The 27,080-nt window shown below is 43.1% G+C and overlaps 1 protein-coding gene across 1 annotated transcript in view; it reads left to right on the top strand.

The window, feature by feature from the left end:
- Positions 1 to 27,080, top strand: part of POLN (DNA polymerase nu) — a 130,955-nt gene that overhangs the window by 89,422 nt on the left and 14,453 nt on the right.

Genomic DNA, 27,080 nt, shown 5'->3' with positions numbered 1-27,080 from the left:
TGCTTCCGATTCTGTGTCTCCCTCTCTCTCTGCCCCTCCCCCGTTCATGCTGTGTCTCTCTCTGTCTCAAAAATAAATAAACGTTAAAAAAAAAAAAAAAAAAAAAAATTTAAAAAAAAAAAAATAAAAAAAAAAAAAAATAAATAAATAAAAAAAAACAGGTAGGTATTCAGCACAAGAAGGTGGAAAAAGAACAACCAATCCACTACACACAAAAAAAGGTAATTCAATAAAGATAATTTATAAAAGGCAGAAATTTTTAAAATCGAGGAAGAAGAAAAGAGTAAGAAAATTAAAATGCCATTTCTCATCTTCTTCTTCTTATTTTCTAAGTGTATTTTAGAATAGGTATGAGTATCATCTGTGTAATATAAAATCCCTCAGTATTTTTTTTTTTAAATCCCTCAGTATTTAACGAGGCTTCATTTTTGACCAAGCGTGTCTCCTTTCTCTGGTGGCCGTGGAGTTCTTTATGCACCTGGCAGCCCAAGCTTGTTGGCCGCTGTGTCTGGATCTTCCATTTCAGTGCTTTTTCTCTGCTTGCCTGGTTGCCTGATCTACACATTTCTGAAAGGAGCACATCAGAATCTCCCATTAGAATTGCCGATCTGTTTTTCCCCTGTGGTTTTGTAAGTTTCCTTGAGAGGTTTTGAGGCTGAATTGTTTGTTAGGTGTTTATATGTTTCTGATGGCTATATATTTTTTGTTTTACTTTCAACAGAATATAATCTCTTTCTTTGTCCTCTATGACTTTTTCTTGGTTTAAATTTAGATCAATGTTGAGATTTCTTTTGGAGCACATTTGTCTTGTATATCTTTAACTGTTCCTTCTTTTGTGGGGTGGGGGGGAGTACGTGAGCAGGGGAGGGGCAGAGGAAGAGGGAGAGAGAGAATCCTAAGCAGGCTCCAAGCCCAGCATGAAGCCCAACTCAGGGCTCGAACTCACAACTGTGAGATCAGGACCTGAGCTGAAATCAAAAGTTGAACACTTAACTGACTGAGCCACCCAGGCACCCCTATTATTTTATTCTCACCTTTCTTTGTCTTTTTGTACATAATGGTAACATTTTAAAATTCAATCTATGAGTCCCTTTCTCTTAATTGGTGAATTAGCTCACATACATCTGTCATAATTACTGATATATTAAGCCTTTTGTTTTCTTATGTCATGTTTTCAATGGACTGTGTTTTCTTACCTATTTTCAGTTGGATAGATCGTGTTTTCTTCTGCTGTTGAAGATTTTGCACCTAAATTTTGCAAGCAGTCTGACCATAACTTTTCTTTCTTTTAATTCCCTTGTCAGATTTTTGAGTTAGGAAATATTTCTTCTGTTTCATTCTCTGGAAGAGTTTATATAAAAGCGGTCTTGTTTCTGGGGTGCCACCCCTGCTTGTGCCCTCTCTCTCTCTCAAAACAATTAATAATAATAATAATAATAATAATAATAATAATAATAAAGTGGTATTGTTTCTTCCTCAGATGTTGGGAGGAAATCATCAGTGAATCAGGGACTGTGATTTTTTTGGTGTGGGATTAAACTTTTTTAATAGATATATGACTGCTCCTCTCTGTATTAGTTTCAGTATATTGTGTTTTACAGTGAATTTGCCCATTTTGTCTATATTTCCAAATGTATTGGCAAGAAGTTGCTCATATTATTCTCTTTTTATTATCTTAATGACTTTGAGTCTGTAATGATACTTCCTCTTCATTCCTGGTATTGATAATTTGTGCCTTCTCATTTTCACTCTTATTCAGGCTTTCTAGAGACTTACTGATTTTATTAATCTTTTCAAAAAAACCAATTATGTTATTGTTAAATCTCTTTATTATATGTTTATTTTCCATTGTATTAATGTCTTCTCTTATCTTTATTATCTTTTCTTTCAAATTTCTTTGGATTTATTATGTTGTTCTTTCTTTTTCCAACTATTGGTGATGAGTATTTAGAGCACTGATTTCCAGCCTTTCTTCATTTCTAATATGGATATAAGGCTATAATTTTCTCTCTAAGCATGACTTTACTGCATCTCATAAATTTTGATATGTCTGTTTTCACAATCATCCAGGTGAAGATATTTTCTAATTGTGATTTCTTCTATGACCCAAGTCCCATTTACAAGTGCACTGCTGGGGTGCCTGGGTGGCTCAGTCAGTTAAGCATCCAACTTTGGCTCAGGTCATGATCTCATAGCTCTTGAGTTCAAGCCCCACGTCGGGCTCTGTGCTGATAGCTCAGAGCCTGGAGCCTGCTTCACATTCTGTGTCTTCCTCTCTCTGTGCCCTCCCCTGCTCACACTCTGTCTCTCTCTTTCTCAAAAATAAATAAACATTTAAAAAATAATAATAAATTAAAAATAGAAGTATAATGTTTAATTTCCAAATATATGAACATATCCTAGTTTTTGTTGTTGTTGCTGATGATAATTTTTAGCTTAATTCCATCACAGTCAAAGGACATTCTCTGGAGGATTTAGATCCTCTGAAATGTGTTTTCAGTGGCTTTACAGAGCAGCATGAGGTCTGTTTTGCCCTTGTGCATTTGATAAGGATGTGTATGCTCCCACTCTTGGCTACAGTATTCGGCACAGTCTGCAGACACGTTGCTCACATCTTCTGTGTCCTTCTTGATATTTGTGTGGTTGTTCTGTTAGCTATTAGAGAGTTGAATTACAGTCTCCTATTACTATTTTTATTTTTTTATTAACGTTTATTTATTTTTGAGAGACAGAGCATGAGCAGGAGAGGGGCAGTGAGAGAGGAAGACACAGAATCCGAAGCAGGCTCCAGGCTCTGAGCTGTCAGCACAGGGCCCGACACAGGCCTCGAACCCACAAACTGTAAGATCATGACCTGGGCTGAAGTCAGACACTTAACCGGCTAAGCCCCCCAGATGCCCACAGTCTCCCGTTACTATTATAGGTTTGTCTATTTCTCCTTTTGGTTCTGTCCATTTTTGTTCCATATTTTTGAAGCTATATTATTAGCCATTATATACTTGCAACTATTTTTTTCTAATATTAGTGCAGCTAAACCAACTTCCTTTTGGTTGGAGTTTGCATGTTCTTTTCCCCATGCTGTACTATACTTCTGATTTTTCTGTGCCCTTATATTTAAAGTGGGCCTTCTTTAAGTGGCATATAGTTAGGTTTTGTCAAGTTCGACTATTATATTCTTTCTTTTTTAATGTTCATTTATTTTTGAGATAGCACCAGAGTGGGAGGGGACGAGAGAGGATTTGAAGCAAGCTCCGCACTGACAGCAGCAAGCGAGCCCAGTGTGGGGCTTGAACTCACTAATCGTGAGATCGTGACCTGAGCTGAAGTCAGACGCTCAACCGACTGAGCCACCCAGGCGCCCCTATATTCTTTTAATTAGAGACTCCGTCTTTTACTTTTAACACAATTACTTGTATTTTTTAATATGTATTATGGTACTGTTTTTGTTTATCCTACCTGTTTTATCTTCTATTTTCTCTCCTTTCTCTCCTTCTCTCTTTTCTTTTGGATTATCATTTTCTTCCTCTGTTAGCTTTTGGTTTTGCAGTCTTTTAATATTCTCATAATGGTTACATTATAACATGAATCAGTGACTCATTGACAGCCCAACATATATCAGTACTTTTTCCACTTCCCAGACAATGACATGATCTCAAAACCTTTCAACTTTCTTTACTTATTCACTTCAATTCTACATATATTTAACCCCCATACGATAATCACACTATTGTCTTTTATAATCGGTGATCTATCATTGTGAAATGTTCTTCAGCTCTAGCAATGTGTCTTATCTTAAGGTCTTCTCTGTCTGATATTCTTTGGTTAGTATCTTCGTCATGTATTTTCCCCATCTTTTTACTATCAACCTTTCTGTGTGTTTATATTTATAGTATATCTTTTATAGGCAGTGTTTTACGAACGTAATCCAGTCTGACAATCTTTGTCTTTTAATTGGAATATTTTGTCCATTTACATGTAAGTAATTACTGATTTATTTTGTATACATTGTTCCTTTTAGCATTGTTTTCTATTTTCTCACTTATTCTGTGTTTCTTTTTCTCTCCTTTCTTGCCTTTTTTTTAATTAAGTATTTTTGTTATTTCATTTCCCTATCACCTTGTTAGTTATATATTCTTTCACTATTCTTTTAGAAACTACTCTAGAGAGTACTTCACTTACAAAAATCTAGTGCAAAAGTTGTACTTTGACCACTTCTAAGACTATAACAGTTTAACTCCCCCTCCTGCCTTTTATACTATGGTTGTACTATATTTGAATTCTACTATACCTTGAAGGATACAAAACATTATGATATGGTTTTAGACTGTCAATGTTCATTTTAACTTAACTGATACTCTTTCCATTGCTTTTTATTCCCTCCTTCATCTCTGTGTTTCCATATGGAGTTCTTTTTCTTCTGTCTTTAGCATTTCTAATAGTGCAGGTATTCAGGTAACAAATTTCTTACTTTTTGTTTGTCTGAAATGTTTTTATTTTACCTTTACTTCTGAGGAATATTTTTGTTAAATATAGATTTCTAGTTTGGCAGGTTTATTTTTAGCATGTTGATAATTTCATTCCATTTTTTTTCTATTTCCCATTATTTCTGTTAAGAAGTCACTGTTACACTGTTGCTTCTTTGAAAGTAATCAATTTTTTGTAACTATTTGTAAAAATTCCTCTTTGTCTTTGGTTTTCAGCCATTTTATGTTATGTTTACCTGTGGTTTTCTTTCTATTTGTCTTGTTCATGGTTTTTAGTATTCCTTTTATCAATGGTTTGATGTCTTTCATCAACTTTGGAAACTTCTCAGTCATTCTCCCTTTAAATATTGCTTCCTACTCTCGTTCTGGGACTGTGGTTATACAATAGCTATGTTAGAACTTTTCACCATGTTCCGTGTACCTCTTTTGCTCTTTTCTGTATTTTCCATATTTTTTCTCTACGTACCTCAGGCTAGATATTTTGTCTAATCTTTAATTCTGGTGTCTGTCCTCCATTCAATCATCTTCTCAACAGGTATGACTAATAGGCTATGTAAGCGAAATCCTATTTGAGTAAACTTTCGAGTTCTTAATGTTATTTGTTGTATTTTTCAGACCCACAACTTTCCATTTCATTATTTTTTACAGTTTTCAGTTCTTTACTCAAATTTTCAATTTGTCATCTAATATCATGAACATATTAATCACAACTATTCTAATGTCTGTAACTGAAAATCACAATATCTCTGTCTCCCATAGATCTGTTTCTTTTGTTCCTCTCCTGGTTTTTGGTCATTTTATCTTGTTTCACAGAATGCCAGGCAATTTTCTGTTGAATAGCGTGAATGAACATGCAAAGTCACCTGTAGCTATGAATAGTGTTATCTTCCTCAAAAGATGATTTGCTTTTGCTTTTGGCAATTAGACAGGGGCAGACTACCTTCATCCGACCAACGGTTGTCCACTGGGAATATGGGCCTCAATTTTTGTGAAAGCCAGTAAATTTCTGGATCATCTTTTCCCCTAGACTAGCAAGGATCCTCTTTCTTGATAAGCCCTGAACTTCAACTTATTCTCTGTTCCCATAGATTTCTGAAAGCTGTCCTCAGCTTTTCGACCATCATTTGAAAACCAGCAGATTCCTCAAGGGAGAATGCGATATCAAACATCGGGCTTTTATTTCTGCACTTCCCTCTCTCTGCAGTCATGGTCTTTCAACTTCTTACTGCCTTGGGATTTTTCCTTACTGCTCTCTCTTGCCTTCAATCAGGTGCTTTTTAATATTTTCTCCAATTTTTAGAGCTGTTCTACATGGGAAAGTTGATGCACAACATGCTTACAACTTTCTCTGTAAGTGGAGAACTCTCCAGAATACTTAAAATTTGCTCTTATGCTTTTTGCCCTTAAGAATCTTACCTATTCTGGAGCACCTGGGTGGCTCAGTAAGCTAAGAGTCCAATTTTGGCTCACGTCATGACCTCATGGGTCTGCAAGTTCAAGCCTCGCATCAAGCTCTGTGCTGACAGCGCAGAGCCTGGATCCTACTTCAGATTCTGTGTCTCCCTCCCTCTCTCCCTTTGCCCCTCCTCTGCTCATGCTGTGTCTGTCTGTCTCTCTCAAAAATAAGTAGACATTAAAAAAAAATAAATAATCATACCTATTCTTCATTCATTTGCTCAGTAAATCCTTATTGAATGTTTACTGCATTCTGGTCACTGTTTTAGGTGCCAGTGTAAACACTCATATTCTTTTATTTTTCTTTTGATTACTTATAAATCAATATTTATATCTTCCTTCTGATAAAACGTGTAATTTAGCATGTCCTTCTGTCCCCTTAATCTCTGCTTCCCACTCTACTGCTGTGTTAATATTGTCTACAGTTTTTGTCCTGTGCAGTTGTGTTTCTCTTTTATTTGATCTAAGCTTTTTTGAAAAAATAGCCAACGACGTATTTTGCCGAAATATGATATTCCTCTCACTTCCCATATATCTCACAACAACTCCTGAGGTTGTTGTTTTTGTTGTTGTTACTGGAACACTTCTTCCAAGAGTTTCGTCTGAAGATCTTTGTTTGGCAAGCTCTTCACACCCTTTAGATGTTCTGTCAAGTTCAGTTTCCCGAAGAAGTCCTTTCTGTAAGTCTTCCACCTGCTCCAGTCTGGACTGATTGCTCTCTCTGCCTGGTGCACATCTGAGAACCTGGGGCTTCTCCTCACCGTCATCGGGGTCCCCTTTTTTGGATCTCCATTCCCTGCTTCCCTTTTCTGGGTTACTCCATTGTCTTAGGGAGCATATTCTCATATGGCTCCCTCAAAATGGTAGATAGGTTAATTTTAAGAGGCCATACATGTCTGAAAATGTCTCACATTTGGTTGATAATTTGGCTGGAGATAGAATTCTGTGTTAGAGATGGTTGTCCTCGAATACTTTGAAGTTTTTTCCTTCATCTGCTGGAACATTTTCTTAATCAGTCTTTTCCAAAGACCATCTTTTGCAATAAGAAGTCATCATTTACAACTCTCTGCCAATTAATTTATTGTTTTAATAACATGAATGATTTTCTATGAACATATAAATTACCTAAAGGGATCCAAGAGAAGGCTGAAAGCCCGAAAGACCAATAACCTTCTAGAGGAAACAAGGAAAAGAAAGAAGCGTACTTCCACAAACGCCAAGAGAGCGGCTAGGCCAAGAAGTGCTTTCAAACCTCCGGGAAAGAGACGTTTCCTGTGGTTGAAGCTGCTCCTGAGTCCCAGAACATGGAACAGGTCCACGCTCTACAGCCGGCAAAGCCCCCATGATCAAGGGAGCGTTGTCTCAGAAAGGCAGACTGGCTTGCTAGTGGGAAACAGAGAGAAGACCGTCGTCATCTCCCGTCCCCATCTGTTCTGCCGGCACCCATCCCATAACCACAGTCCTGAGAGAAGCCCACCTCTGCAAAGTAGGGTGCCTCTGGTCTCCCAGCCCCTCTCCTGCTCTTCCTGCGCCCTCCAGTCACGGTCACTGAGACGAGAGCTGTGTCGTCCTCTCGTGCATGTTCTCACAGACCTGGGACAGAAGTGACGCATCACAGCTGCCTCCCCTGCTCAGTGCCTCACCCGCCTCAGGTTTCACTTCTGTCTTCCTGGTGTTTGCTGGGCTCTTTCCAGCTTGGAGATAATTCTCTTTCCCCAAGGAAGCAAAAAAGCGATGGAGCCTGAGACCCTGGGCCCTCTGTGTCTGTGGCTTCCAGCAGGTCACGAACTGTGCTAGGGCAACATTTGAAACACCTTGACCCAGACAGTCTGGCTCAGGGGGTCTGGAGGTGGAGGTGGAGAAACTTCAGATGCTCCTTCGATGATTCTGAAGCTCTCAGGTTCTTTGTCACAGGCCATTCCCTGTCCTTTGGAAAGCTTCAGCTTGGGGGCCACCTACAATTACCATTGGCTCCCAGAGACCCCTCACTGGACACAGGCCACGTGTCTGGGCCACAGTTCAAAAGAAGCACAACCAGGGGTCAACGTAGAAGGGGCCTTGGTGTATCTCGAAATGCCCGTGCTAGAGTTCATTGCTTTCCAGGGCCAGACTGATCTCCCTCTGCTCCTGGGCTGGGTGCTGCCCACCTTTGCTGGCCATGCTGTGGGGTCTAGGCTGCAGGCCTGTCCCAGCACCCCTGCTGGAGCCAGTGAGGCTCTCCAACCTCCTTTTCCTCGTGAGATTTCGATTTATCTGCCCTGCTTCCTTTCTCGTTGTGAGCGTCCTGTGCTCCTGAGCACAGGGCCTTTCCTCCTCAACCCTCTGCTCAGTCTCTGCCAGGGCATTTCTAGGCCTGATTACGACTGCACCCCTACCTCTCAGCTGCCTAGAGGTGGCCTCCAGCATAGATGGCCAAGTCAAGCATGGGTCCAATGAAGGATTTAGGTAAAATCACACTTACATCATTTTTATACAAATGATTTTTTTTGTATAATTCCATTTTTCCATTTCTCGCCAGCTGAACGGGAATCTAGATTTGGCTTCATTAAGTTGGAGAACCTCTGACCTTTTGCGTGCCCTGGCCCCTGGGTACCCACCGTGACTCTGCCCATCTGTTGCTAGTGGGCCAAAGGTATGTCTCTGTCACACTTTGTTCCTCATCCAACATCCAAAGCTCTGCTTCCACGTAGCTTTGTCTTCCTCAGGCCGCCAGAGAGCCACTCCTATTCATTTGTTCTCTCTGTCTCTCGTGCACACACTGTTGATTCCCATAACTTCATATTTTTGTGTTTTGTTTTCAAAATTTGTGTCTCATTGTATACACATCTTCAATATTTTATGGCTCATATGTTTGGCCCACAAAATCCCTAGAACCTGTAAATGTTACCTTATATGGAAAAAGGATCTTGGCAGCGTGATTAAGTTAATGATTCTGAGTTGAGAAGATTATTCTGAATTATCGGAGCAGGCTCTATAAATACCACCACAGCACCCTAATAAGAGGGAGGTGGAGGGAGGACACATAGAGAGGCCATGTGACTGCAGGGCCGAGATGGGAGTGAGGTGGCCACAAGCCAAGAAATGCCAGCAGCCACCAGAAGCTGGAAGGAGCAAAGAATAGAGTCTCCCCCTAGAGAATCAGCAGAAGTGGGGCCTGCTGACCTCTGGATTTGGGCTCAATGATAGGGATTTCAAACTTCTGATCTCCAGAAATATGAGGGAATAAACATATCTTTTTAAAAACAATTTTTTTAATGTTTATTTATTTTTGAGAGAGAGAGAGAGAAAGAGACAGTGGGGGAGGGGCAGAGAGAGAGGGAGACACAGAATCTGAAGCAGGCTCCAGGCTCCGAGCTTCTAGCACAGAGCCTGATGTGGGGCTCAAACTCACAAACCGCGAGCTCATAACCTGAGCCGAAGTTGGACGCTTAACTGACTGAGCCACCCAGGCGCCCCAACATACTTTTTTTTAAGCTACCAAATTTGTGGTAATTTGTTATAGCAGCCATGGGAAACTAATACATAAACCAACCTCTCAAAAATTCTTTCAAGCTCTAATGTGTTAGTTCATGGAACATCTGCTCTGTCTCTGCTTATTAGTGGCCACTTCAGCAGGTAAATGCAACTTGTGAAATTTTATACTTTTCTTGTCCTGGGATGCAAGGTGACATCGTGCAGGTGATGTTATTCCTGTCATTGTATCTAAGCACAACAATGTGGAGGCAGAGAAACTTGCCCTTCACAAAGGTCCTGAACTCTCCCCAAACCTGGACTTGGTGATGGGAGATGTAGTGTGTTGTTCTCCAGGGGGTAGAACTTACATTATAAACTGGGAGACCGAGGGGCTCCTGGGCAGCTCAGTCGGTTAACCGTCCGACTCTCGGTTGGGGCTCAGGTCATGATCTCACAGTTCATGGGATGGAGCCCTGCATCAGGCTCTGTGCTGATAGTGTGGGGTCAGCTTGGGATTCTCTCTCCCTCTCTCTCTGTCTGCCCCTCCCCTACTCACACTCTCTCTCTTGCTTTCTCAAAATAAATAAATGAACTTTTAAAAATTAAAAATTAAATTAAAAAAAAACCCAACAACTGGGAGACCAAAACTAATCAGATGAAAATCTGCACGGCTATATCAATGTCAAGACAAGGAATATTACTAGGCACAGAGAGGGACGTGTCACGGAGAAAAATCAGTCCCATGTAGAGTGTGCCTAAGAAGAAAGCTTCAAATACATGAAGCGAGCCTGACAGAACTGAAAGGAAAAACAGACAAACCACAAATAGGGCTGGAGATTTCAACACTACTTTCTCAATAATTGACAAGAACAAGTACAGGGAAAATCAGAAAGTGTGTAGACCTAGATAACGTTACCCACCACCGACAACAGAACAGGGTGCTCTGTAAGTGCACAGTGCAGCGTGCGTCAGGACACAAGTCTTGGCCGTAATACAGGTCTCAAGAAATTTAGAAGAACTGAAATCACAGTGAATGTGTTCTATAATAGTGGAATTAAATTAATTAAGAACAAATGTATATATATATATATATATATATATATATATATATATATGGGGGTTTCTAAGTATTTGGAAAATGAAGCATATATTTCTAAATAACACATGGGTCAAAGAGAAAGGTCACAAGGGATATTAGAAAATGTTTTGAGGTCGGGGCTCCTGGCTGGCTCAGTTAGTGGAGCATGTGACTCTTGGAGTTGTGAGGCTGAGCCCCGTGTTGGGCGTAGAGACTACTAAAAAGAATAAATTAAAATAAAATATTGTTTTTAATTTTTTTTATTTAAAAAAATTTTTCTTTAATGTTTATTTATTTTTGAGAGAGACCGAGACAGAGAATGAACAGGGGAGGGGCAGAGAGAGGGAGACACAGAATCCGAAACAGGCTCCAGGCTCTGAGCTGTCAGCCCAGAGCCCGACGCGGGGCTCAAACCCATGAACCACGAGATCATGACCCGAGCCAAAGTTGGACGCTTAACCGACTGAGCCACACAGGTGCCCCAAAATAAAATATTTTGAAAATACATGTGAGATGCAGCTGCTGTACTCAGAAATGTGCAGCACTAAATACTTATATTAGAAAATAAGAAAGTCAACAATAAATGACCAAAGCTTCTAAGCTTCCACTTTCAAAGGCTAGAAAAATAAAAGCAACTTAAGCCTTTAGTAAGTAGAAGAAAGATAGGAGGTGCAGATATCAGCATAATAGAAAACAGAAAAATAGAGGAAATCAAAGAAACCCAAAGCAGGATTTTTGAAAAGATGAATAAAACTGATAGGCCTGGGGCACCTAAGTGGCTCAGTCAGTTAAGTGTCCAATTTCAGCTCAGGCCACTATCTCACAGTTCGTGAGTTCAAGCCCCACATCAGGCTCTCTGCTGTCAGCATAGAGCCTGCTTCAGGTCCTCTGTCCCCCTCTCTGTCAGTCCCTCCCCCCACGCGTTCTCTCTCTTTCTCTGTCTCTCTCTCTCTCTCAAAATAAATAAACTTTTTAAAAACTTTATTTTAAAAAAACTGATAAATCCCTAGTGAGACTCATTAAAAAATTTTAAAAAGCAGCAATATCAAGAATGAAAAGGGGCTCATCAGCCTTAACTCTGCAGACATTAAAAGAATAACAGCAGAATGAAATTAACAACTTTATCTCCATAAATTTGAGAACTCAAATTTCTTGGAAGATACAAATTACCAAAACTGATAAAATATGAAACAATTTGAAAGCTTTTCATCTATTAAAAAAGTTGAATTTGTAATAAAAACCTTCCCAATGCTATATGACTTCACTAGTAAAATCTATCAAACATTTAAGAAAGTAGTTCCATCCTTTACACATACTTTCAGAAAAGATAAGAGTGAATATTTCTCTTCTTATGAGGCCAGAATTACCTTGATACTAAAAAAAGACATTGCACAAAGAGCAAACTGCTGACCAATATGCCTCGTGACCATAGATGCCAAAATCCTTCACCATATTAGCAAATCAAATCTAGCAGTATAGAAAAAGGGCAATACTCCTTGACCACTCGGGCTTTATCCAAGAAATGCACAGTTAGCTTAACACTCAAAAATTAATCAATGTAATTAATCATGTTAAGAGAATAAAGGAGAAAAACCATGTAATTATCTCAATAGATGCAGAAATGAATTTGACAAAATTTAAGAGCTATTTATTATAAAATTTTCAGTGAGCCAGAAATAGAAAAGGGATTTCCTTAACATGATTAAGGGCACATATGAAAACCCTATAGCTAACATTTTAGTTAATGGTGAAAAACTCAGCTCTTTTTCCAAAGAATAGGAACAAGGCAAGAATGTCTACTTCCGTGCTTCTATTCAACATCGTGCTGGAGGTTCTAGCCAGTGCAGTAAAGCAGAAGTAGACAATAATAAAAATAAAGGGGATGCAGCTTGAAAAGAAAGAAGTAAACTATCTTTATTTGCAGACAGCACCATCATGCACACAGAATATCCTAAGAGGTCTACAAACGATGCTACTACGAGAACCAATGAAAATAGTTAGGAAGGGCATAGGAAACAAAGTTAACGTATACAAATCAATGCCATTTACCACCCTGTCAAACTACCACCAGCATTTTTCACAGAGCTAGAACAAACAATTCTAAAATTTGTATGGAAACACAAAAGGCCCTGAGTAGCCAAAGCAATCCTGAAAAAGAAAAACAAAATTGGAGGCCTTGTGATTCTGGATTTCAAGCTATATTACAAAGCTGTAGTCATCAAGACAACATGATACTGGCACAAAGACAGATCAATGGAACAGAATAGAAAACCCAGATGTGGACCCACAACTATATGGTCAACTAATCTCTGACAAAGCAGGAAACAATATCCAATGGAAAAAAGACAGTCTCCTCAACAAATGATGTTGGGAAAACTGGACGGCAACATGCAGAAAAATGAAACCAGATCACTTTCTTACACCATACACAAAAATAACTTCAAAATGGGTGAAAGACCTAAATGTGAGACAGGAAACCATCACAATCCTAGAGGAGAACACAGACAACAACCTCTTTGACCTCGGCCGCAGCAACATCTTACTAGACACATCACCAAAGGCAAGGGAAACAAAAGTAAACATGAACTATCGGGACCTCATCAAGATAAAAAGCTTCTGCACGGTGAAGGAAACAATCAACAAAACTAAAAGGCACCTGCAGAATGGGAGGCGATATTTGCAAATGACATCTGATGAAGGGTTAGTATTCAAAAGCTAGAACTTATCAAACTCAACACCCAAAAAAACAACCCAGTTAATGAGCAGAAGACATGAATAGACACTTTTCCAAAGAAGACATCCAGATGGCCAGCAGACACATGAAAAGATGCTCAACATCACTCATCATCCGGGAAATACAAATCAAACCCAGGATGAACTACCACCTCGCACCTGTCAGAATGGCTAAAATGAACAACACAAGAAACAACAGTTGTTGGCAAGGATGTGGGGAAAGGAGAACCCTCTTGCACTGCTGGTGGGAATGCAAACTGGTGCAGCCACTCCAGAGAACAGTATGGAGGTTCCTCAAAAAACTAAAAATAGAGCTACCCTATGACCCAGCATTTGCACTATTAGGTATTCACCCAAAGGATATAAAAATACAGATTCAGTGGGGCACATTCACCCCACTGTTGATAGCAGCATTATTAACAATAGCCAAACTATGGAGAGAGCCCAAAAGTTCATCAACTGATGAATGGATAAAGAAGATATATAGAAAAATATAGATAGATAAATATATATATACATACATTGTGTATATATATTTATATACACACACAATGGAATATATATATAGTATATATATTGTATGTATACATACATATACGTATACATATTATATATATACATATACAACAGAATACTACTCAGTCATCAAAAAGGATGAAATCTTGCCATTTGCAAAGACATGGATGGAGCTAGAATGTATTCTGCTAAGCAAAATAAGTCAATCAAAGAAAGACAAATACCATATGATTTCACTCATGTGGAATTTAAGAAACAAAACAGATGAACATATGGGGAGGGGGGAAAGGAGAGAGGGAAACAAACCACAAGAGACTCTTAATGATAGAGAACAAACTGAGGGTTGATGCAGAGAGTAGGGGGGTGGGTAGGGGGTAGGCTAGATGGGGGATGGGTATTAAGGAGGGCACTTGCTGTGATGAGCACTGGGTGTGTATGTGATGAATCACTGAATTCTACTCCTAAAACCAATATTTCACTGTTTGTTGGCTAACTAAAATTTAAATTTAAAAACATCAATGGCATTTACATATAATACAATAAACAATTGAAAAAATTTTAAGTAAAACAATACAATTACAATAGGATCCAAAAGCATTAAATACTCAGATAAATTTAACAAAATATGTGTCTGACGTGCACACTGAAAACTACAAGCATTGCTGAGAGGAATTAAAGGAGATCTTGGGGCATCTGGGTGGCTCAGTTGGTTAAGCATCCGACTCTTGGTCTCAGCTCAGGTCATGATTTCACGGTTGGTGAGTTTGAGCCCTGCATCGGACTCTGCGCTGACATCTCGGCACCTACTTGGGGTTCTGTCTCTCCCTCTCTCTGTGCTTCCCCACTTGCACTCTCTCTCTCAAAACAAATTAACTTAAAAAAAAAAAAAAAGGAGATCTAGACAATGGAGAAACATATACTATGATCATAGATTGGAAGACAATACTATTAAGATACCAGTTTTCCCCAAATCAACCTATAAATTCAATGTGATCCCATGATTCCAGTCAAAATCCTAGCAGGATTTTCTTGCAGAAATTAACAAACTTATTCTAAAGTTTATATGGAAATAATGAAAAGGATTTTGAAAAGGAAGAACAATTTTGAAGAATTTTACCTGATTTCAGAACTTGCTGTAAAGCCATAGTAATCAGGGGCGCCTGAGTGGCTTAGTCGGTTAAGCGTCTGACTTCAGCTCAGGTCATGATCTCACGGTTCATGAGTTCGAGTCCCGCATCCAGCTCTGGGCTGACAGCTCAGAGCCTGGAGCCCGCTTTGGATTCTGTGTCTCCCTCTATCTGCCCCTCCGCTGCTTGCACTCTGTCTCTTGCATTGTCTCAAAAATAAATTGGGGCGCCTGGGTGGCGCAGTCGGTTAAGCGTCCGACTTCAGCCAGGTCACGATCTCGCGGTCCGTGAGTTCGAGCCCCGCGTCAGGCTCTGGGCTGATGGCTCGGAGCCTGGAGCCTGTTTCAGATTCTGTGTCTCCCTCTCTCTCTGCCCCTCCCCCGTTCATGCTCTGTCTCTCTCTGTCCCAAAAATAAATAAAAAACGTTGAAAAAAAAATTTAAAAATAAATAAACATTTAAAAAAGCCACAGTAATCAAAACAGTGTGCTGTTAGTATAAGGATAGATCCATAGATCATTAGAACAGAAGAAAATCCAGAAACAGACCCTTACATACATGATTAATTCACTTTCAGCAGAGGTGCTAATGTAATCAGGTAGGGGTGGAGAATAGTTTTCCCAAATGATGCTGGAGCAGTTGGACGTCCACTTTGAAAAAATGAGCTTTGACCCATACCTCACACCACACACACAAATCGACTCAAAATGGATCAGAGACCTAAACATCAAAGTTAAGACTGTAGACATCCTAGAAAGAACACATAAGAGAAAATCCTTTCATCTTCGGGACAAAGATTTCATAGACAGGACACCGGAAATACCAATAGATGATGAAAACCCGAGCAACAGACTGGGAGAAAATACAATACACATCTCTGGCAACAGACGACTGTCCGATGCAAACAAAACTCTTACAACTCAATGATAGGAAGACAAGTAACCCCCCAAAGATTTAAGCAGACCCTTCATAAAATAAATGCCAATAAGCACAGGAAAATATGTTCAATATCACTAGTTATCACAGAAATGCAAATTAAAACCACAATTAGATACCTCCCCATACCCAAAAGAATGGCTTAAACTAAAAAGACCAGTAATCTGTGTTGGCAATGATGTGAAGCAACCACAACTCTCATATATTGCAGTTGGAAATATAAAATTGTAAACCATTTAGAAAAAAATAATCCTTTTCTTATAAAGTAAACATGTTTAGCATACAACCTGGCAATTCCACCCTTAGGTATTTATCCAAGAGAAATAAAAATACATGTGTAAAAAAAGACTTGTGCCAAAGTTCCTACTAGCTTTATTTATAGTAGTCATAACAAAAAAATCTATATATCTATCAACAGATGATTGATACACAAATCGTATCATATCCTTACATTGGAAAACTGTCAGCAATGAAAGGAATGAACTAAGGATATACACAGCAATGTAAGTCTCAAAAATATTATGCTAACTGGCACAAAAATAGACACGTCGATCAGTGGAACAGGGTAGAGAGCCCAGAAAAAAACCCACGCTTATGTGTCAATTAATCTATGACAAAGCAGGAAAGAATCTCCAGTGGGAAAAAGGACGGTCTCTTCAACAAATGGTGTTGGGAAAACCGGACAGATGCATGCAAAAGGATGAAACTGGACCACTTTCTTACACCATACGCAAAAATTCAACATGGATTAAAGACCTAAATGTGACACCTGAAACCATATAACTCCTATAAGAAAATGCAAGCAATAATCTCTTGGACATTAGCCTTAGCAACATATTTATGGATATGTCTCCTGAGGCAAGGGAAACAAAAGCAAAAATAAACTACTGGGACTGTATCAAAATAAAAATCTTTTGCACAGGAAAGGAAACCATCAACAAAACAAAAAAGCAACCTACTGAATGGGAGAAAATATTTGCAAATAATATATCTGATAAGAGGTTACTATCCAAAATGTAAAAGTAACTTGTACAACTCAACACCAAAAAATATCAATAATAATCCAATTTTTTTAAATAGGCAGGGGACCTGAATAGACATTTTTCCAAAGAAGACGTGCAGATGGCCAACAGACACCTGAAAAAATGTTCAACATCCTTCGTCATCAGGGAAATGCAAACCAGAACCACAATGAACTATCATCTCACCTGTCGGAATGGCTAAAAAAAAAAAAAGACAAGAAATAAGGTGTGTGGGCGAGGATGCGGAGGCAAAGGGAAGCCTTGTGCGTTGTGGGAATGTGAGGTGGTGTAGCCACCGTGGAAAACAGTATGGAGGTTCTGAAAAATTGAAAGCAGAAATACCATACGATCAGTTATTCTGCTACTGGGTATTTACCAAAACAAAAGGAAAAGACTAATTTGAAAAGACATATGCCCCCCATGTTCATTGCAGCACTATTTATAATAGCCAAGGTATGGAAACACCCTAAGCGCCTATCGATGGATGAATGGACAAAGATGTGGTGTGTGTGTGTGTGTGTGTGTGTGTGTGTGTGTGTATAATAGAGTATTACTCAACCATAAAAAAAGAATGAGATTTTGTCATTTGTGACAACATGGTTGGGTCTAGGTGGTAAGTGAAATAAGTCAGAGAAAGACAAATACCATATGATTTCATTTACGTATGGAATCTAAAAAATAAATGAACAAACACAAAACTAGAAACAGATGCATAAATACGTCCCCTTCCAGAGGGGACGTGGGTGAGGGGATGCATGAAATAGATGAAGGGGATGAAGAGGTACTAACTCCCAGTGATAAAATGAACGAGTCACGGGATGAAGAGTACAGCACAAGGACCGTAGCCGATAAGACCGTAATACTGCTATCTGGGGACAGATGGTGACCACACTCACTGTGGCGAGCACTGAGGAATGCATAGAGTTATCGAATCACTGTGTTGTGCACCTGAAACTACTATAACGCTGTATGTGAACTATACTTCAGTAATAAAAAACTCTTAGAAGTATGTTAAGCTAAGTAAAAGAAGCCGGACACAAAAGAGTACTTACTGTATGCTTCCATTCATATAAGATAGGAGGCAAATCTAATCTACAATGGCAGTAATTGGATTTCTACCTCACTGGGGCTGCAGAATTGGGGGTGGTTTGACCTCAGAGGGGCACGAGGGAATGTTCTGGAATTATAGAAATGTTCTGTGTCTTGATTGTGCTGGTGGTTTTATAGGTGTGTGCATTTTCAACATTTAAAAAAAAATTTTTTTAATGTTTATTTATTTTTGAGACAGAGAGAGACAGAGCATGAACAGGGGAGGGGTAGAGAGAGAGGGAGACACAGAATCTGAAACAGGCTCCAGGCTCTGAGCTGTCTGCACAGAGCCCGATGCGGGGCCCGAACTCATGGACCGCGAGATCATGACCTGAGCACAAGTCAGACGCTTAACCGACCGAGCCACCCAGGCGCCCCTCAAAATTTTTTTTAATGTTTGTCTATTTTTGAGGGAGAGAGGGAAACGGAGCGTGAGTGGGGGAGGGACAGACAGAGACAGAGGGAGACAGAATCCGAAGCAGGCTCCAGGCTCCGAGCTGTCAGCCCAGAGCCGGACACGCGGCTCGAACTCACGAGCTGTTGAGATCATGACCCGAGCCGAGTCGGACGCTTAACCGACTGAGCCACCCAGGCGCCCCGTATGTGTTTTTTTAAAGCATTGAACTGTACACTTAGAACGGGTGCAATTTATCACATGTGGCCGATACTTCAATAAAACTAATTTTTAGAAACCAGTAAAAGAAAACACCAAGAGAACTGGCACTCTCTCCCAGCCACAGTGACCTGCACTTCTCGGGTTCTCTTTCAGCCTGACACCGCGAAACAGTCCTCGTACTTTGTGTTAGGCCACTTCAGACACTTCTGCGCCTGGCAGGGTCAGCAGACCCAGGGTCCCGTGGGCAGACGAGCTGACTACCCCCTCACCCAACAAGCAGGTGCGAAAGCAGAATCACCCCGTTGCCACCCCGTGGCCAGGCAGCCAGCAGGAGGCCACAGACCGAACTTGCCTTATGTCTCCCGGACACTTTCATTCTTTCATGAGAAACTTTGCTTTTGTTTCCTCAATTTTTTAAAGTTCTTTGTACCTTAGGGGTGTTAGTCCTTCATCCCTGATGTGACAAATATTTTCTCCTAGTTTGTTGTTCGTCTGTTGACTCTGCCTGTGGTATCTTACGCAGTACAGAAGATGCGGTGTTTCGGTCGTTGGCGGTGGTGACCTGTCAGTCTTCCCTCTCACTGCCTCTGGACTTAAGTCCTTACATCCAGGTTACAAGGAGTTTGCCATGTTTCCTGGTGCCTTTCCCAAACGGCTCTCCAGCTGTCCCAGCACCACGTACCAGGAGGCCCGCCTTTGCTCCCGTGGATTTCTGCATGCCACCCAGCCTGTGCCCGAACTCTCCGTCCTCCTCTGGCGCTGTGTCCCTCCGTGCACCTGTAGCACACCGCTGCACAGTAGAGGGCCCGCCGCCCGTGTCAGCGCCTGAGTGGCCACGTGCCCCCAGCTCTCCTGTTTCTGTGCATTCGTTTCCCATGTGAACGTCGGTTTCCCACATGGGCTCGCGGCTGGTTCCGTGGAAAAGCTTGTTGGTATTTTTATTGAGATCGCATTAAGTCCACAGGTTAGCGTAGGGAGAGCTGGCATCTTGGTAATGTTGGCACATTTCAATCAAGAACAAATGAGGTCCTCTCTTCCATTGTGTCTTCTTGCTATGATTGTTGGTGTATATGAAAGCTGTTGACTTGCTATGCTCATTTTACTTCCTGCTACTTTATGAATTATTTTATCGTTGATCCTCTAGGAATTTCCAGAATATTACCTTGTCATCTGCAGCTACAGATAGTTTTCTTAAATTTTTCCAATTCTTATGCCTCTGATCATTTGGCTAATACTTCCAGAACAATGTTAAATAGTATTGGCAGTAGTGAGCACTCTTGCCTTGCTTCTGACCTTAGTAAGAATGCCTCTGGTGTCTCCCCTTTAGTGAGATGCCAGCCCTAGCCTTGGGGCGTAGGGGTCATAATTTTAAGGAAGTATCGCGCTATTCCTATTTTCTCAAGGGTTTTTAGTAGGAGTGGGTATTGAATTTTGTCATAGGATTTTTCAACAACTATATAGACAACCATGTAATTTTCTCCTTAGTCCTATTAATGTGGTGAGTTCTATTAACAGATATCCTAACATTGAACCAATTTTACTTTCCTGGTGTAAACTCTGCTTGGCCATGGGTACTGTTTTCTCAGTGTAGTGTTGGACTCCATTTGCCAAGATTCTATTTAGGATTATTACATCAATCAATATTCATAGGAGATGGGGTCTGTGATTTTCCTTTATTATACTCTGTGTCATGTTTTAGTATAACCTTTATACTTAATGAAAGACATTTTTCTTCATCTTCTATGCTCGGAAGCAATTTATACAGCATGGGGACTATCTGGTCTCTGAGGTTTGATAGGATTCCCCTTTAGTACCACCCAGGTCAGTGGGTTTTGTGGGGTAGTTCCTTCATCGTTTTCTCTGTTTCTTCTTTGGCCATTCTTCCGCGGTCTGTCTCGCTTTTGTCTCTACTCGGTCCAATTTTTATAATTGTGCTTTCTTCAGAAATGTCCGTGTCACGTAAGCTTTTACATTTATTTGCATAGAATTCTGCAAAATAAGATGCTTTTAACTTCTTGCATGTCTGTGTTTTCCCTTATTGTGTTTCTTCTTTTGTGTATCTGTGCTTGCTTCCTTTTGATTAAACCAGCTAATGGTTTGTCCATTTTATTTTTCACAGAAACGAGGATTTTTATTTATTAATTTGATCTAGTGTTTTGCTGTTTTCTACTACATTAATTTCTGTTTCTGCCTTTATTCTAGCTTTATGGTTTCCCTCCTATGTGATCTTTCGATTTGCTTTGTTGTTCTTTTCTTGTCTTTTGAGTTGAAAACCTCATTCATATGCAGCTGGCCCTCAACACAGGTTTGAGCTGCACGGGCCCACGTACACGTGGATTGTTTTGCTACAGGATAGGACTAGAGATGTATTTTCTCTTCCTGATGATTTTCCTCATAACACTTTCTTTTCTCTGGCTTACGGTATTGTGAGAATAGCTTCTATGACAAAGACACACACAAAATATGTGTTCATTGACTGTTTGGGTCATCAGTAAGGCTTTCTGTCAGCAGGAGGCTCTCAATAGTTAAGTTTGGGGGAAGAGTCAGGAGTTATATGTGGATTTTCAGCTGTGTGTGTGTATGGGGGGGGGGTCACCACACTAACCCCCATATTGTTGAAGGGTCAATTGTACTTTTATTCTTTCAGTTATTAATATAGGTGTTTAGAGCTATGACATTTCCTCACCGCTTTAAATGTGATCCACTGGGCCTGACATGCAGTGTTTTCATTAGAAGTGAATGTAATTTCTGTTTGTATTTTTCTTCACCCAAAAGTTGTCTGAAAGAAGTGTTTTTTGTTTTATTTCTAGGCAGATGGGGTTCGTGTTTTTTATTTCTTTGGTTTGGTTTTGGTTATAATTTTAGTTTTCTTGTGCTGTAATCAGAATGTTATTTTAATATTTCTGCTTTGTGCAACCTTTTGATGTTTTCTGTGTGTCCTAATGTATGATGGGTTATTGTGAATATACCGTGTGTGCTCCAGAAGACAGTATACTCTCTATGATCAGACAGCGGCTTTGATGTATGTCCACAATATCTATTTATTGGTTGTGCTGTTTGGATCTTGTCACACTTTGGGAAGAAGCAGGCTCTGAGAGTTTAATGCTGCTTCATCAGACAACTTTCTGACTCTGGACAGCACTGACGTTCCCTCAGAGAACAAGGGAGAGGGGCTCGTGCAGACACGAGGGGAGAATTCATCTCCCTGCCACGGAGACCCTTTGTTCATTCAAGGAAAGGCAGCAAAACGGGGCAAGCTTCCAGTGTGAGAACATCGGGCAGACGTGTGGTCAGTCACGTAGGAGAGCCACCTCGCATTTGCAGTGTGACCGTGGCACCAGGACGTAAGTGACTCGCCCACGATGGGTCCGGAATGCGCCTCACGCCGGCCCGCCCAGCCCCCAGCCCGGGCTCTGCACGCCACTGCGTCTGCTGGACCCCACACCCGCAGAGCTCACCCTCGCGCTTCTCCTTCGCTCCGCGGTGGCCGTCTGTTCCCGGGTGACACACTGATGGCCACTCGGTGTTTGCGGGGCTCCAGGGCGGTGGTCTCACCTGAGCTGCACCGGGGGGCACACCAGCAGCCCTCAGCTCTTGCCGCATGGGTCCCCACGCTACCGCAAGGTGGCTTGGCTCTTGACAGCCAGCAGGAAGATGCTACACGCTGACGTCTGTGATCAGGTCACATACCCGTGACCTCCACTGAGCCTGGTGAGAGGCAGGGGCAGGTCTGCCCACCCTCCAGGGCAGGGGTCACACGAGGGCGTGAAGACCAGCAGGCGGGACCGTGGAGGCCCCTTGAGGATCTGTCTGCTACACACCCCTTTCTGAACTTGGGGCCCCGGGCTGCACGCGGCCCTCCACAGCCCCCACGGCCCACTGTCCCCAGGAGTCCCGTGACACGGGAGCTCTGCCAGTGCTGCCCACGACTGGGCACACGAGGAATACTGAACAAATCCATGAGCTGGGTCGTCTTCGGACCCTACTTGTGAAAACATTTTGTGTACACAGTTTTTCAGAAACTTTGCTTTAAAGAACTGAACTCGGGGAGCCTGGGTGGCTCATCGGTTGGGCGACCGACATCCGCTCGGGTCATGATCTCACGGTTTGTGAGTTCGAGCCCCGCATTGGGCTCCATGCTGACAGCTCGGAGCCTGGAGCCCGCTTCGGATTCTGTGTCTCCCTCTCTCTGCCCCTCCCCCACTCACGTTTTGTCTCTATCAAAAAATGAATAAACGTTAAAAACAAAAATTGAAAGAACTGAACTCAGTGGGTGATAGCGGGATGACTCAGACTCCTTTTATCTGTCTCCTCCTCTTGGCCTCCCTGTGCTGTGCTCCTGAACCTCCCTGGGTCACTATTGGGGGTGGGGGCATGGGGGCGGGCGAGAGGCAGAATTCCACCAAATTACATTAGATTCTGGTGCCTCGCATCGTGCCCCAGAATCACATGTCACAGACACAATAGCTTTGGCTCCGCTTCGCTGGCAGGCAGCCTGGGCTGGAGGCCTAACCCCGTCCCCTCCTGGCTCTGGGACCTTCTCCAAGGCCCTCCACCTCTCTGTGCCCCAGGCACCTCCTAGTCAGCGAGGAGGTAGGCTTGTTGGATGGTGCCTGGGACCAGCCGCCCCACCCTCAGCGCCTGCCCCTGGGGGGCACTGTCCAGCGTGCCCTGGGGTGCGCCACCAAGGGCCTGGCAGCTCCGTGCGGTGGTGGGGTCGCAGGGAGAGGGCCGGGCGTGAGTGAGTGTGGCGAGCACCCCGCGCAGTGTCACGCACATGGCAGGATGCGCTCAGAGTCCGTCTTCACTCTGGCACCTTCTGGAATATTCGCCTCATTTTTTGCTGGAGAGGAAAAGAGCTCCAGTTTGTAAATAAGCAGTGAGTCATTAGCCATGATGTTGGTGAAAAGAGTAATTTGGCTGCTTTTAGCCCTGTCGGTGACAGGCCTCCCACCCCAAGCCTCCACTTCTGCTGTTGGGCCGTCACCGGCCAGCTTGACGGAGATCACCGCGTCTGCCGATGTCTGCGCACGGTGTGCTGTCCTCCTCGTGTGGAGCCAGAGTCCCGGTGGGCAAACCTGTCGGGTCTCCTGGGCTGCTGGGAACCTTCTGGAAATGCATCCCAGAGGCTTCCAACCAGAGGCAATGACAGGTTTATGCACAAAGGTGCCGCTGAGGGTCTGGAAACTGCTGCCCTGCATGCCGGGGGCACAGGACAGAGGCGCTGCCTGAGTTGGCATGATCAGCATGAGGACCACGGTGACAGTCGAGCGGCAGGACTGTGACGTGAGCAGAGAAGGTGCCCAGGAGGGACGCCAGGTCGCAGCAGCCTCGCTGTGGCCTGCAAGTGGGGCCACCTGGTCCCCACACCTCCCTCAGACTCTGCGGGGGGCACCGTCCCTGCCCGAACTGGTGGTGACCACAGAGCAGCTGTTCCCCGGGGACCCAGCCCAAGGGCTGACCCGCGGGCCCCTCTTTCAGCCACCTACCAACTACCAGTGCGCCCCAGCGCCGTCCTGCCGACAGCCCCTCTGCACCCATCAGGACCCGCTTCCTCCAAGAAGCCACTCCTGACTCCTCCTGTCTTGCTCTGAGCTCCCACTACTCCTAGAGTCCGTTTAACCCTGATTCTCCACAGGTTCCGCACTCAAGTTCGCCCCCACATCCAGGCACGTGTGGTCAGCAGGCCCCCCCGAGTGTGGAGTGTGCCGTGGGCCGGGCTCCAACTGGCCACAGGAGGACTTAGGGGCAGGTGCAGTGCCTGCTCCCAAGGGCTGACATTTGTCACAAGAGACGCACAAGCAGGCCCGTGAGGGCAGCACTGAGTTTCTGGTGCCGAGTAGGGCCGGGAGTGGCGGGCAGACCGCCAGAGCAGAGCTGGGAAGGCCATGTAGTTTGCCGGGTCTGCTCCAGAAAGAGCAGCGGGCACTCCTGGAGGCCCACTGTGTCTCTGAGCTCAGACAAGAGTGAGAAACTGTTAGCAAATCCGCGAGGGGTTGAAAGAGCACTTGGAGACAAGGGAGTGATCATCCTAAAGTTACAGATGTAGTGCATGCACGATGTCGTTAGCCATCTGTGGGAAGAGTCACCCCATTCAGATGGGATTTCAGATGGGGAGTGACTCATGCTCCCACCGAGGGCCTTTGCTCGAGGGGCCGGGCCCGCACTCAGTCACAACTCACACAGCAGAAACCTGACCGAGGGGACCCAAGCATGGAGGCCAGTTGTGTGAAAGGGGCTGGCCTACATGAAGCGTGGAACACAAGCCCTCACGGAGTCAAGGGTCATCCTGCCTGGGGGCCTTGGAGTGTGACAGGCCCCCTGGAAGGGCACGCGGGCAAGAACCCAGAGAACTGACTGGACCTCCTGTCTCCATCCGAGTCTCTGTGTCTTCTTCCTGTGCAGTTCCTGCATTATTAGCTCCTCCTGTGAAGAAGCTTTCTTCATGTACAGGGACCTTGGCCAACCTCTGCCCTTCAAATATTCCCAACAGTCCTGCCTCATAAAGGAAAAGAATTCTTTCTGAGCCATATGTACTGAGAAGGAGAAGTGTGACTTCTGTAATGGCCGAGTGGCTCCCATCCGACGACCTCCCATGGGTATTGACTATAAATTATGGGGAAAATATAATAAACAACCACCTAAAGGTAGTGGAACATGACCTTTGGGAGGAATGGTTTAGGGTGAGGTCCCTTTTTATAACTCTTCGCCTGAAGACAGGCCTCAGTGTTACGGGTGGCTAAAATTCCAGCAGAAATGCATAGTCTTACTTGCTTGAGGAAACACAGGACAGAGTTTGAAGCAACTGGAGAATCTGGAAAGTGAGAGAGAAATCTCAGAAAAAAGAGAGCCAAAGGAGAACACATAAATTCCAGATATGAACTCTGCCCAAACCTCTAGCTGCCCCCTAACTGTGCATAAGAAGGGGCAGACTTCAGACAGCCAGCTAAATCTGAAAGGACTGACCTGAGGTTTCAGCTGCTTCCCACTGCACAGGGACAAAGTCTGAAGTTTGGCTTTAGCCAAATTAACTGCCTCCTTTAAAGAAAGAAAGAGGAAGGAAGGAAGGAAGGGAGGAAGGGAGGAAAGGAAGGAAAGAAAGAAAGAAAGAAAGAAAGAGGAAGAAAGAAAGAGAAAGAAAAAAAGGAAAATCACTGGGGCGCCTGCTTGGCTGAGTCAGTTGAGCATCCAACTCTTGATTTTGGTTCAGGTCATGACCCCAGGGTCATGGGATTGAGCCCTGCATCAGGCTCCACACTGACCATGGAGCCTTCTTAAGATTCTCTCTCTCTCTCCTTCTGCCCCTCTCCCCCATTCATGCTCACTCTCTCTCTCTTCCTCAAATAAAAGAAAAAAAGAAATTCAGTACTCCTAAAAAAGCATAATAGAATCCAGAGTGTCTAAAACATTCCATTCACAATATCCAGGATATAATACAAAATTAATAAACCTATGAAGAAATAGGATAACTTGATCCATACTCAAAAGAAAAGGGAATCATGCAAGCAAATCCTGAGATGACCCAGATGTTAGAATCTGTGGACGAGGATTTTAAAGCCACTGTTATAACTGTGCTGAAGGATGTAAAGGAGAACATGCTCATAATGAGTGAAAAAATAGGAATCTCAGAAAATAAAAAGAACCAAATGGAAATTCTAAAACCGGAAACTGCAGTATCAGAAATAAAACATCCACTGACGAGGCTTAACAGCAGATTAGACATGAGGAAGGACTTAGCTGAGAAGACTCGGGGTCCCACTGGCCAGACCTGCCTGAGGCGTCCAGCCGCCATTTGACTCCTTCCTGAAAGCCAATGGGGTTTCCACTAGGCCGCCATAGCCGAGGGGCAGCGATTGGAATGTCATAGAAAGAAAGAATTCAACATGGATTATTTCAGTGTAATGTATTTACGAAGCTCTGATTTGGTCTTAATTAAGCCCTGAAAGAGAAATTGAAAATTTTTCATTTCCATAGAAATGGCATCAGGCAAGCTTGGCGAGAGGAAGGTCTTAGGGCTCTGTGAGTTCTCTCTGCTGGGAGAGACTTTGGGGAACACGGGGCACCACAACCTTCCCCACTCTTCCTTGCCAAGCAGTGCGAACGCTTTCTGTCCAGACCACTGAAAGCATCAGCTGGCTGGGGCTAGGCACAGGCTGGCTACGGAGACCTAGATCTCTGAGGTCAGTCAGTCCCGTCCCTCTGGAGGCCGTCTCTCCCAGTCCCCACCCTTGGGCATGGTTTCTGGGCTGGATTTTCCCAAAGGCCCCCTGGGGTGCCCTCTAGTGTGGCCCCAGGGTGGGCCTGGTGCTGAGGACAGCAAGTCCACTGCTGGTCCCGGTCGTGCTCTTTGCGGGGAGTCAGGTCTCCAGCCGTTTGACTCTAAAGGATTCCCTCCAACAATGCAGCCCCTCAGAGCCCAGGGACCCTGATGTCTAGCAGGGCCCCCAGCCTCCTCAGTCTCCTCGTTCTCCTCATTCTCTGTTTAAATTACATTCTTTTCTGGAGGAAAATGGGAGAGAATGAGTCCCTACTGAGAACCGAGTGGGAGTCAGGCTCTGCTTGGAGCTTTACT

This window comes from Panthera onca, chromosome B1 (genome assembly GCF_046562875.1).
Source record: "Panthera onca isolate mPanOnc1 chromosome B1, mPanOnc1 haplotype 2, whole genome shotgun sequence".
NCBI lineage: Eukaryota > Metazoa > Chordata > Mammalia > Carnivora > Felidae > Panthera > Panthera onca.
Note: the sequence above shows the minus strand (reverse complement) of the source record. Positions and strands in the feature narration are given on the sequence as shown.